Genomic DNA, 12,086 nt, shown 5'->3' with positions numbered 1-12,086 from the left:
ATGTAAGGTTAGCTTACATGTTGAGGGATTAGGGGAATGATTCTGACACAAGGTTTGAGGTTAAGAAATTTCAAAATGTTAAATAGGGTGTTCTGAGGGCAGTGGCAGTGGGTCACAGTTGATTGGAGGAGTGAACTGAATCAGGTAGGGTTGACTTCATTTGTAGGGTTGGTGGCAAAAAAAGGTTTCCTGTGGAAAGACAGGGAAAAGGAGAGAAGGTTTTTATTAAGTCCAGCATTACTGAATTTGGGAGTAGGACAAAAGGGGAGACACATGTGGGAACTTTCCCTGCAATATATCTTACATTCCTGCAACACCCCTGCTCCCACTTCAGCACCCTTCTATTCATTCAATGCACCCACTATTCTCTCTCTCTCTCTCTCTCTCTCACTCACTCCCCATTCTCTAACTCATCTGCGTCTCCCCTTCCCCACCCCCTCAAATCTCCCAACTGTACCTATCAGTCCTATACTTTCCCCACTATATCCCTGCATTATTCCACAAGCAGCACTGCACCATCCGCCATCCCTACTCTGCCACCCCTTCCCCTCCCCACCCTAGCCTCTTCCTTACAACCACTACCCAGATTCCTTCTTCCATCAGGTGCAGTTGCTCGCAATCCAGCCTCAGTGGCCAGGGGCAGTGGTCATGTGCGTGCAAGTTATGCTTTTGTGAATGTGTGTGTGTTTTCTATGTTCCAAGGAGGTGAGTCAGCATCCCTTCTACATAGTGAGTAGCAATCTATCTTTTCCTTAATAATATTGTTGTTATTCCATCCTGCATTTTCCATCATTTGATATTGAAAATTAATGATGTTTCTTTTTTCTTTTCATTCATTAAGCTACCAAAATAGTTCTAGAATTTCAGTGTTGCTGTTGAAAGATGCTACTTTATGAATTATGTCAGGTAAGAATATAATTATTCTCGATTATTCTTATTATTATTTCAAAGTTAAAGGACCACACAAACTTTAGTGGTTTCAGTTCTGTTAATGTCTTAATATTTCTTTATATTCATTCTCATCATCATCTTTTCTTTACAAATGAAACTTATCATACACTATGTGCAACTAGGTTCTACTTTGTGGAGACCTGTCGCATCTGATATAACACAATCTTCCACTTATTACAACAAAAATTTCTGTTGAGCTTCCAATTACAATACCACAGGGTATTTAAATAACCCATTTTGTTGATATTACTACTTCAAATATTAAGTTCATATGTGCTATCTAGAAAAAAAGTTAAATTCCTTTTGGTACAAAACCATATATTAGCTTTTTTTTTATATGAAACCATAAAAATATGTCTCAATCAAAAGCTATTTGTACATTGTTCAAATTAGTCACACTTGTAGCATATTTTAAATTAATTAGGTATGGCAAAAAAGTGCAAGCTTGACTTTCCATACTACTGTTAAGGTAACCACCCTGAGAAAATTACACAAAGCTAACCATATTATACACTCCTGGAAATGGAAAAAAGAACACATTGACACCGGTGTGCCAGACCCACCATACTTGCTCCGGACACTGCGAGAGGGCTGTACAAGCAATGATCACACGCACGGCACAGCAGACACACCAGGAACAGCGGTGTTGGCCGTCGAATGGCGCTAGCTGCGCAGCATTTGTGCACCGCCGCCGTCAGTGTCAGCCAGTTTGCCATGGCATACGGATCTCCATCGCAGTCTTTAACACTGGTAGCATGCCGCGACAGCGTGGACGTGAACCGTATGTGCAGCTGACGGACTTTGAGCGAGGGCGTATAGTGGGCATGTGGGAGGCCGGGTGGACGTACCGCTGAATTGCTCAACACAGGGGGGAAGGGGGGGGGGGAGGTCTCCACAGTACATCGATGTTGTCGCCAGTGGTCGGCGGAAGGTGGACCGCACCGCCACTTCCCAGCAAATTAGGGACACTGTTGCTCCTGGGGTATCGGCGAGGACCATTCGCAACCATCTCCATGAAGCTGGGCTACGGTCCCGCACACCGTTAGGCCGTCTTCCGCTCAAGCCCGAACATCGTGCAGCCCGCCTCCAGTGGTGTCGCGACAGGCGTGAATGGAGGGATGAATGGAGACGTGTCATCTTCAGCGATGAGAGTCGCTTCTGCCTTGGTGCCAATGATAGTCGTATGCGTGTTTGGCGCCGTGCAGGTGAGCGCCACAATCAGGACTGCATATGACCGAGGCACACAGGGCCAACACCCGGCATCATGGTGTGGGGAGCGATCTCCTACACTGGCCGTACACCTCTGATGATCGTCGAGGGGACACTGAATAGTGCACAGTACATCCAAACCATCATCGAACCCATCTTTCTACCATTTCTAGACCGGTAAGGGAACTTGCTGCTCCAACAGGACAATGCACGTCCGCATGTATCCCGTGCCACACAACATGCTCTAGAAGGTGTAAGTCAACTACCCTGGCCAGCAAGATCTCCGGATCTGTCCCCCATTGAGCATGTTTGGGACTGGATGAAGCGTCGTCTCACGCGGTCTGCACGTCCAGCACGAACGCTGGTCCAACTGAGGCGCCAGGTGGAAATGGCATGGCAAGCCGTTCCACAGGACTACATCCAGCATCTCTACGATTGTCTCCATGGGAGAATAGCAGCCTGCATTGCTGCGAAAGGTGGATATACACTGTACTAGTGCCGACATTGTGCATGCTCTGTTACCTGTGTCTATGTGCGTGTGGTTCTGTCAGTGTGATCATGTGATGTATCTGACCCCAGGAATGTGTCAATAAAGTTTCCCATTCCTGGGACAATGAATTCATGGTGTTCTTATTTCAATTTCCAGGAGTGTAGTTCAGAAAATTACACAAAGCCTACCATATTATAGTTCAGAAAATTACACAAAGCCTACCACATTATAGTTCAGAAAATTACAAACAGTACTAATTCCCTTTGTACAAAACTTTTTATATATATCCCTAAGGAAGTACCAATTATTTATTCTGGTTGGAATTTTCCTCAAATAGGAGAATCCCCCCCAGAAAAACAAACACACACACACACACACACACACACACACACACACACACACACACACAAACACACACACAAACACACACACACAGAGAGAGAGAGAGAGAGAGAGAGAGAGAGAGAGAGAGAGAGAGAGAGAGAGAGAGGGGGGGGGGGGGGGGCATCTATAACTAAATTTGCAGTTGCAAAATGCTATAGAAACGAAACCACTGCTCAGAATGACATCAAATTTGAACAACTGATGCAGATGGTAACATCAAAAGTAAATAAATAAATAAATAATAATAATAATAATTCAATGAACTCCACCAAAGTTGGTCCTAAGGCCAGTTGAGAAAGGAGGAGTAACACCTCTAAACAAGCCTCGGTCCAGCTGGCCCAGCTGGTAGTACATTGTAGGGGCCGCTTACTATGCTACAGTTGAAGAGGATCAATGGATTTGATGCCGAATGACAATGAAGATCTCACTGGCAGATAAGGCAGAAAAATTCTCTTCTTAAAACCCAAGTGGCATCTGTTATGGAAACCACTGGCAACTTGGCCAGCAACTGTTCATCCAGTGGGTGCAGCTGTAGCAACTGCTCCGGGAACTAACAATCCCTGGTTCTACACAACCTGCCTAGTTGGACAAAATTTAATAACAAGCACTATGGTTTGTGAGAGCAACAACAACATTACCACAGGTGGTAACCAGCCACCTGTCTGCAGGCGGCAACTGGGCATTCGAATTTTGGGGGACCCAGGCAACCACAAACACAGAGAAAGTTGGAGTCCTCTGGCAAACTACCCACTAAAATACCAACATTCACTGGCACAGTAAATATCAATACACTAATTCAACCTGGAAAGCTACTCTGTCTTACTACAGAACTTGACAGACCAAAAAATCCTATTACTAGCACTTCAGGAAAAACAATACACTGATGATAATACCACAGTTTATGATAACTATCACATATTCAAGAGCAAACCTGACAGAAAAATTGGCAAAGGTGCCCCCTTGCTGGGAATGGTGATAATTTCACACAAGAAGGTCGTAAACTCTGTCAAGGAAGTCACTCCCATCAACAACAGAGTTATGATGGCATGTATACAGTGCACCAACATAAATTATACACTTGTTAGCACTTACGTCCCATCCAACATAGACAACAAGAAAAACCCTATCGAAGTGGAGAATTTCTGGAACCAAATGGAGGAGACTATGGCAAAGATCCCCAAAGACACAATCTTACTCCTTGGTGACTTTAATGCACAACTGGGCAGAGAAAAAGAACACAGGAAGACTATAGGCAGATATCCTGCGCACAAATCTACCAACAGAAAGAGAAGGTGACTATATAGTTGATCTCTGCCAGCAATTCAACCTGAAGATCATGTCAACATCTTTATGAAAGCACAGCAGAAGGCAAAACACTTGGCGCTGTCCTATTTAACATTGACCATATAGCAATGAGAAATTCATGATGTACAATCTGAAGAGGTGCCAATGTACAATCCAAAGAGGTTCCAATATTCACTCAGACCGCTACCTTACACAGTCGCAAAGTAAAATTCTCTCCATGAAAGTACAATTCCAAGAAATCACACCTGCAGAGATTTGATGTTAACAGTCTCCACAAAACAAACATAAAGGATGATTGGGAGAAAGAAGAAGCAAACACATGGGAAGAGTTCAAAAAGTAGGTTATACGTGAAACACAGGCACTACTACCACAGAGAGAAAAGAAAAGACTTGCGCTGTGGAATAACAACTGTGAAAATGACCTTAAAGCAAGCAATTTGGCCTTCCAGAAATACAGAAGAAAGAAAATGCCACAAATACAACAAAAATTCTTCAAAGTATGGAAGGAAACAGCCAGAACCATCAGACAAACTAAGAGAAGATACCTAAACAAACAACTGGAGCAAATGGAGAATGACTTTGGGAATCACATCCCCCATCTCAAAAATAACAAAGCGGGTGGTCATGACAACATAGTAGCAGAACTACTGAAAAATTTAAGCCCTAAGTCACTTGTGGAGCTCACAGAAATTATCAAAGAAATTTGGACAACAGAAGAATTACCTGATGATTGGAGGTGTGCAATTATCCATCCCCTGCACAAAAAGGTGACAGAATAGATGTCAACAATTACCGAGGCATTTCACTACTACCAGTCACCTACAAGATCACCTCTTCATGCCTATTGCAAAGATCACAGGAACAAATTGAATGCAAGATTGGGGAGTATCAAGCGAGTTTCCAACCCAGATGTTCCTGCCCTGAACAAATTTTTAATCTAAAAACAACATTGAAACACAGAGCTATTAGACATAAGCCCACTATATGTACATTCGTTGACTTCATGAAGGTGTATGACTCAGTCGACAGTAAATCCCTTGTCAACACTCTAATAGAGCTCAGACTTGACCAGAAAACAAGTAAGCTCAATGAACACACACTCTCCAACACATCCAAATTCATGGGGGAAATTTCAGAAGGTTTTGAGATCAGAACCAGAGTAAGACAAGGAGATGGACTATTTCCAATTCTGTTCAGTATCATTTTGAACAAGGTCATAAGGGAATGGGAAAGAGAGCTTAGAAAATGTGGTCTATGGAAACCACTGAAGATTGGAAGGAAAACTGAAGTCATCTGCCTAGCCTATGCAGATGACCTTGAAATTTTGACAGACAATGAACAAAATGTAATACATCAAATAGAAATACGCAAGGAATGCGCCGAGAAGGTGGGCTTGCAAATTTCTTTTGAGAAAACAGAATTTATGTATACACTCTTAAACATACAGTATCTCATAAAAAAATATGGATGAATAAACAGAGCCCCACATTTTAAATATCTGGGGGAAATTTTGGAACCCACTAGACTAGAAAAAAAATTCTCAAGAAACTCGAGCACAGAAATTAAAGAGAGCCTACAGTCAAACAAACAAACTTTACAACAAAAAGTGTATGTCCATACATGCAAAAATCAGGCACTCCACAACAAGATGCTACTGCAAAATCTACAAAAAGAAGAAGGAAAGATCATTAGGAAAATCCTTGGACAATGAAAAACTGAAGCTGGATATAGACGGCAAACCAATAAAACTACAGAGGAAATTTCAAATATTGCTGCTGACACTAGAAAAAGATGCATTAAATTCTATGGACATATACAAAGACTCACTGTGTATAGAGTCACACGCTAGATACTCACAGCCACTGAAAACAGAAAAGGTATGAAATGGGCCAAACAAGTACGAAGAGACCTTACTGATGATCAACTCACCATTCAGGACACCACAGACCATAACATCTACAGAACAAAAATAAACAAGTGGAAAGTCCAGTCAGAGCCAAGAGCCAAGGAGAGTGGTACAAAGTGGATGGATGAAAGAAAGAAAGCCATGAGCGAGAAAATGAAGGTCTCATGAAAAAACCACAGGAAGAGCAATAGAAGCTTCACGTGATCCACCAAGGGGCTACTACATGTGCAATAAATAATAATAATAATAATAATAATAATAATAATAATAATAATAATAATTTAATGAAAATTTGATCACTAGATGGTGCTGTAGACATCTGAATATGAACAACAGTTGTCTGACACACAGCTGTCCTCAGTTTACATCTGAGATGCCCAATGTGACTGTCTCCATGATGACTGTGCACCACTAGCCCTGCAGAAGTTTCGATTATTCAAGGATAAGAAAAAAAGGTAATGGTCCGATGTCTGGTAAGGGCCTGGAAAACAAAAGACTACAAAATTCAAAAAGTCAGGTTGTTTTGAAATGCAATGTGGCAGAGAGAGGAAAGTAGTTGATCTGAGGTCTGTCAAAGATGTAGCCATTGCACTGCAAGGGGGGTTGAGCAGTGATGGGCAAACATGCAGTGCACGGGGAATTGCCCAAATGCTGGACATGCCTGTGAGCATGGTGCATAAAACCCAAAATAATTCCTGCACTGCTATCCATAAAACATCACCCATATTCAGAAGTTGCTTCTTGCTGACCGTGCAGTTGTGATAAACACTGTTTTTGTATGGAGCAGCGGGTAATGCAACTGTCGAGTTAGCAGGAGATCCCTGTTTTGAATCCCAGTCCGGCACACATTTTCACTTGTCGCTACTGATTCTGCATAAAGTCCAAACACACTAGCATCAATAATTCCTTTTCTTTCCTTCTCCCCACCTGCCTTCAGTTTACATAATATTAAATCTCTATTATGAAAACTCCCCCACTGTCAGATTTATATACTAGCTTCTAATTTTGCTGAATGTTGTTCCACTTTATGTGTAATTACTATAAGCATTTTGACCTTCTTAATTTTAACATGTTCTAAATTAAAAATTGTCATTATTACTTCTTCTTCTAATATCTGTTCTTTATTCACAATATTACCTTGTACTGACTATTGCTATCTAAGTATTCAACTTTGTTTTCCAACTTTCCTTTGGCCAAATATAAATCATAATTTAAATCGTGCACATGTTTATCATCTATATTTGAATCTCCTGCTTCCCACTAACAAAAGATTTTATGTACTCCATTAAAGGTTTCTTTAATTTTAGACAAACTGCTGTTTATGTTCTACATCTTCTGTATACTTTTTTCTAAGGTAAGTTTTCCCTCATTGAGAGTGATTTCCATCACTCTTATCACAAACAATAATTTTAAAAAAGTCACAAAAGTGATATTGAGAATAAGTAGGTACTAACAGTCATTGCTGTATGTTTCTTTCACGTAAGTTGTTCATAAAATAATGAAATTCAAAGAATAAGTTCACAAATGAAAATGAAAATCATCTAACAAAGAAATCACTTATAAAAGTACTGTATAACTGACATTTAATATCCATGGTACAATACATGGTATTTTAATTAAATACAACCCACTGCATTTTGATAAAATGAATCCCACTTAAGATTTGTGCTGGCCATGTCCACTGCTCATGTGTAAAGGCTGTGTACAGCTTGACCTTAGAGGTAGCGTGATGCACTCGCTTGATAGTCACTGGTAGTCCACAGTGCCAGTTGCTAGCTGCCTCTATTGTGTGGAACTGCTCACTGCATGCACTGGGTGTTAATTGCCAGTAGACTTGTTAAGTATGCCTACCGAGGTCCCTGTTGTTGCTGTTATGAACTGTTCTTCCCAGAGACTGAAATACAAGTGTGTCACACAACCAATGCTCACATCTTCATGTGTACCTTGACTTTCTTCATTATTCAGTATAATTCAGAATCAAATTCAATCTTCGGAAAATCTCCTCAGAATTTAATATTGAATGCTAAATATCACAAAACAATAGTCATAAATGTTTGTTCTCGTCACTAAATTTCTTGACAATGTCTTGTTTGTTACTGTCACCAAGAAAAAATTACTCTTAGGTGTTCTTTGAATGTAATATTAATGAGTGTAAGATTGTTTGAACTTCAAAATATGAATCATTTGATAACTTCTTGGTGCATTAAAAAGACGTTTGTCTGACTTCTGGTTACTGTTGATTCCTCCCCACTGTGTCACACACACACAATCCGCACAACACAATCACAGTACTTCAATATCATTTTAAAATAATGTGTTAATTAATTTTAGAAAGGAAACTTATAGTTCAGTTATTGGTTTTATAATAAACTAAGTGATCATGAAGTTTTAATGTTGTACAGTGTTTAACTTCAATCAGTGTACTACCATTCATTACAATGTCTGAATCCAGAAAATTCTTGCTGATTCAACCACCTTCCAAATGGGACAAATGAAATGGCAAAATGTCCTTGAATAGTGTGAAGTGGACTCTTAAATTGATCATTTTATTTTTATCTCAAGTCAACGCATTGCTTATCACTTGGCTACTTCATCATAATAGCATTTTGTACTTGTAAGGTTGTGCATACTCCTGTTATACAATGTCAGTGACCACTTCGGATGGTATTCACAAAGGCTTATTGCTTTTAATTGTAATCAAAAACAGAACTACCATTATACTGCACATGTGTCTTTTTTTTCTTTTTGCAAGATATTTGCTGTTTTTAATTTTTTCTTTAATTGCTGAATATATTGCTTCAAATTTACCAGCAACTTATATGGAAGTGTCAGGCTCATTTGGTACTTTGGTGCATCAGAACACCCTGTTTCTGTTTCAGTGGAGTCAAAGTTTGTCACTGCATATACGGTATCTGCATTGCACATTTGTGTTGCACTCCATAGCTCTGTACCTTCACAAAATTATGTAATGTTAATAAAGTTGATGATTTTCTTCGCCATTTCTTGAGCAATGATTATGGGTTGGTTAGATTTCACCACAGTTCACATTTTGTTTATTAAGCTCATTCTTCCAAAAGTTCAATACAACAGAACACTGCACTGGTTCTCTTCTCCCTTGCTTCTGGGCACACACTTTCATACACTTTTAGATCATCATTTATTTATCTTCCAATTGTTTTGCTCTGGAAAACTGATTGTGATGTTCCTGCTAAAGACTCACTTTCATATTATTATTATAATCATTATTCTCCTGCAATACTCCCCTGGACATCTATTTCCCTTAAAAAATTCTAATAGGACACAGACACTTACATACTTATATGGAGGGACAAAAGCAACCTAGGATGGTTAGGTTTAATCCTCACCGTCTGTAGAACAACTGGACTACATGCCACATAGTGGGCTGATGACGTGTCTTAGAATGCTTCACCATCATTTTCTCAGTAACTATTTAATGTTGACACCACCTACGGTGGATTCCCCTTATGCGAGGAATGCTGTTCAGAACTCAAGAAATACTTCATCAACCTGACTGCCCTGATCCATGGCTTTCATGGTATGTGAGGAAATCGCAAGCTGGGTTTCACATGTTCAATGTTTTCTGAATCCATGCACGGAGGACATCATTCAGTTCAAGATATCTCATTATGTTTGAGCTAAGAATAAGTTGTAGGATTCTACGACACATGGACATCAATGAGACAGTTTTGTGGATCACTTCTGCTACCATGCTTGTAGACAGTTTGGCTAGGGCAGAGTCTAATTCATTGAATCTAATGTGTATTATGGCTAAAATGGAAGTTAACTCAGATGAAAATGAATCTGACTTTGAGCCCATCAGGTCCTGTAGTCTTCTTTAATTTCAGTGGTTTTAACTGTTTCTTGACAGCACTGGTACTATCATACTCAACCTTGCAGAGGTGCGAGAGCTGAAGTGGTCAGTATTTAGGTATGTTCCTTAGTAACAGACGATTTGAAAATGGCATACAGCATTTCTGCTTTTGTCTTATTTCCTTCAATATTAGTTCCTATGTCACCCATGAATGTGTAGTTGTTAATTTTTGCGCTAATGACACGTTTGACCAGAATTTCTTTGGTTTCTGTGAAAAATCTTTTGATTAGATGGCAATCAAACACATTTCATTCAGAATCTATCACTAAATCTGTATTTTGTTTTAGGCCCATTATGTAGGAGTTGTTATTTCTTTAAAAGTTTCTTTAAAGTGACTGTATGCCATGGTTGGTTTGTTCCGTCATGAACTGTTCTGCTAAATATATACCTATTCAGTTCATTGTCAACTATTCAAAAGAATAGTTCAGCCGCTGCTTTCTACAAGCTCCTGCCCAAAGGTAAATATTTTGAGTTGCTTTTTGAGATGTGATGTGACTGCCTCTTTATCTAGCATACTGAAAATGTAAATCTTCCTACTTGGTTTAGCTACCCTTGGTACTTTAGTAGTAACAGTTGTTACAACTGGCTAATTGTCACTGATACATTTCAGTGTCGTCATATTCAAATGGATCAGGTTCATTATTTTCCATCATGAGTGGGGCTCCAGGACTATATGTTATAGGTAGTTTTCAGAGAATGCATTTAATATGTTTGGCAATATGTCTTATCATATCCATCACTAACAAAACTGTTGTTTTCTCAGTCAAATGTTGGATCATTAAAGTCTCCTTCAACGATGACAGTATAACTGGAGGCCATTCATGCTAGCAAGGTGCTGTTTTCTCTAAAGTTTTTGGTTACATCTGAGAGTGAGATTGGTGGTCAATAGAAAGAGCCACATATAAGTTTATGCCAACCCTTGATACTGAGTCTTGTCCAAACAATCTTACATGCAGCTTCAATTTCAATCTTAGAGAAGCTGAATTTCTTGCCTAATGAGACAAATACACCATTCTCATTTCTCAAGAGATTATTCTTTTGACAAACACGTAGAATTACCCAAAAAATTTCACTAGAATAAATTTAAGGTTTTGGCTAACTTTCTTTCCTAGGTGCTATTTGAGGTCCACTGCTTTTTAAAATTGCTTCAAATTCTGGGACTTTCTTGTGAATACTTCAGCAAGTGATCACTAGGATTTTGTTTTGTCTATGCCTATCATTTCTTAGAGTCTTACATTAATATTTCAGGTTTCCTACAGCTACCATTATTTACATATGACGACAGAGCCATGCTAGTTAAAAGAGCCTTGTGTACATGCCATACAAAGTAGCCACCTAAGCAACAACATCTGACATGTAGCGCACCTACTCCATTTTTAGAAAACCCTACAAATTTCAGCCCTGTAGTGTAAATACAGGAAGTCACATCCTTGCTTGTCACAGAACCTTCTAAGTATTTGGTGCATGCCTTGTACTTCACTTGATACCGGAGGGCCCTTATTGTTAGAGATTGTGAACTTCACTAAAACTCCACGAACGAGATTGGTCTTTTCAACACTCCCTGCCACTCACTGTAATGATCCAAATAATATTTCAAACCCCCACATGACAGGACCATTTGTCCCAACACACGCAATAATTTCCAGATGATTGTTCCTTGGTTGACAGAACATTTGGCTGACAGAGCAGCCTCTTGAACACGTTCCCATCCCTTAATCTTGTTTCCCTAAGGGTACTGTTATTTACCCTATGTTTGAACAGATGAATCCTATTTTGCTCTTGCTTAATTGAAACAGGACACGGCAGGTTTCCAATGCATGAAGTGAGCCTCACTGATACAGTTTCAGCTGCGTGGAAGGACTTCAAATTTCTTGTTGTTGTTGCCACACTCACAGTCAAGTGGATGTGCACTGATACATCCTTTACTTTATGCAAGCAAAGGAAACAGT

This window comes from Schistocerca gregaria, chromosome 4 (genome assembly GCF_023897955.1).
Source record: "Schistocerca gregaria isolate iqSchGreg1 chromosome 4, iqSchGreg1.2, whole genome shotgun sequence".
In the NCBI taxonomy this organism is placed as follows: Eukaryota; Metazoa; Arthropoda; class Insecta; order Orthoptera; family Acrididae; genus Schistocerca; species Schistocerca gregaria.
Note: the sequence above shows the minus strand (reverse complement) of the source record.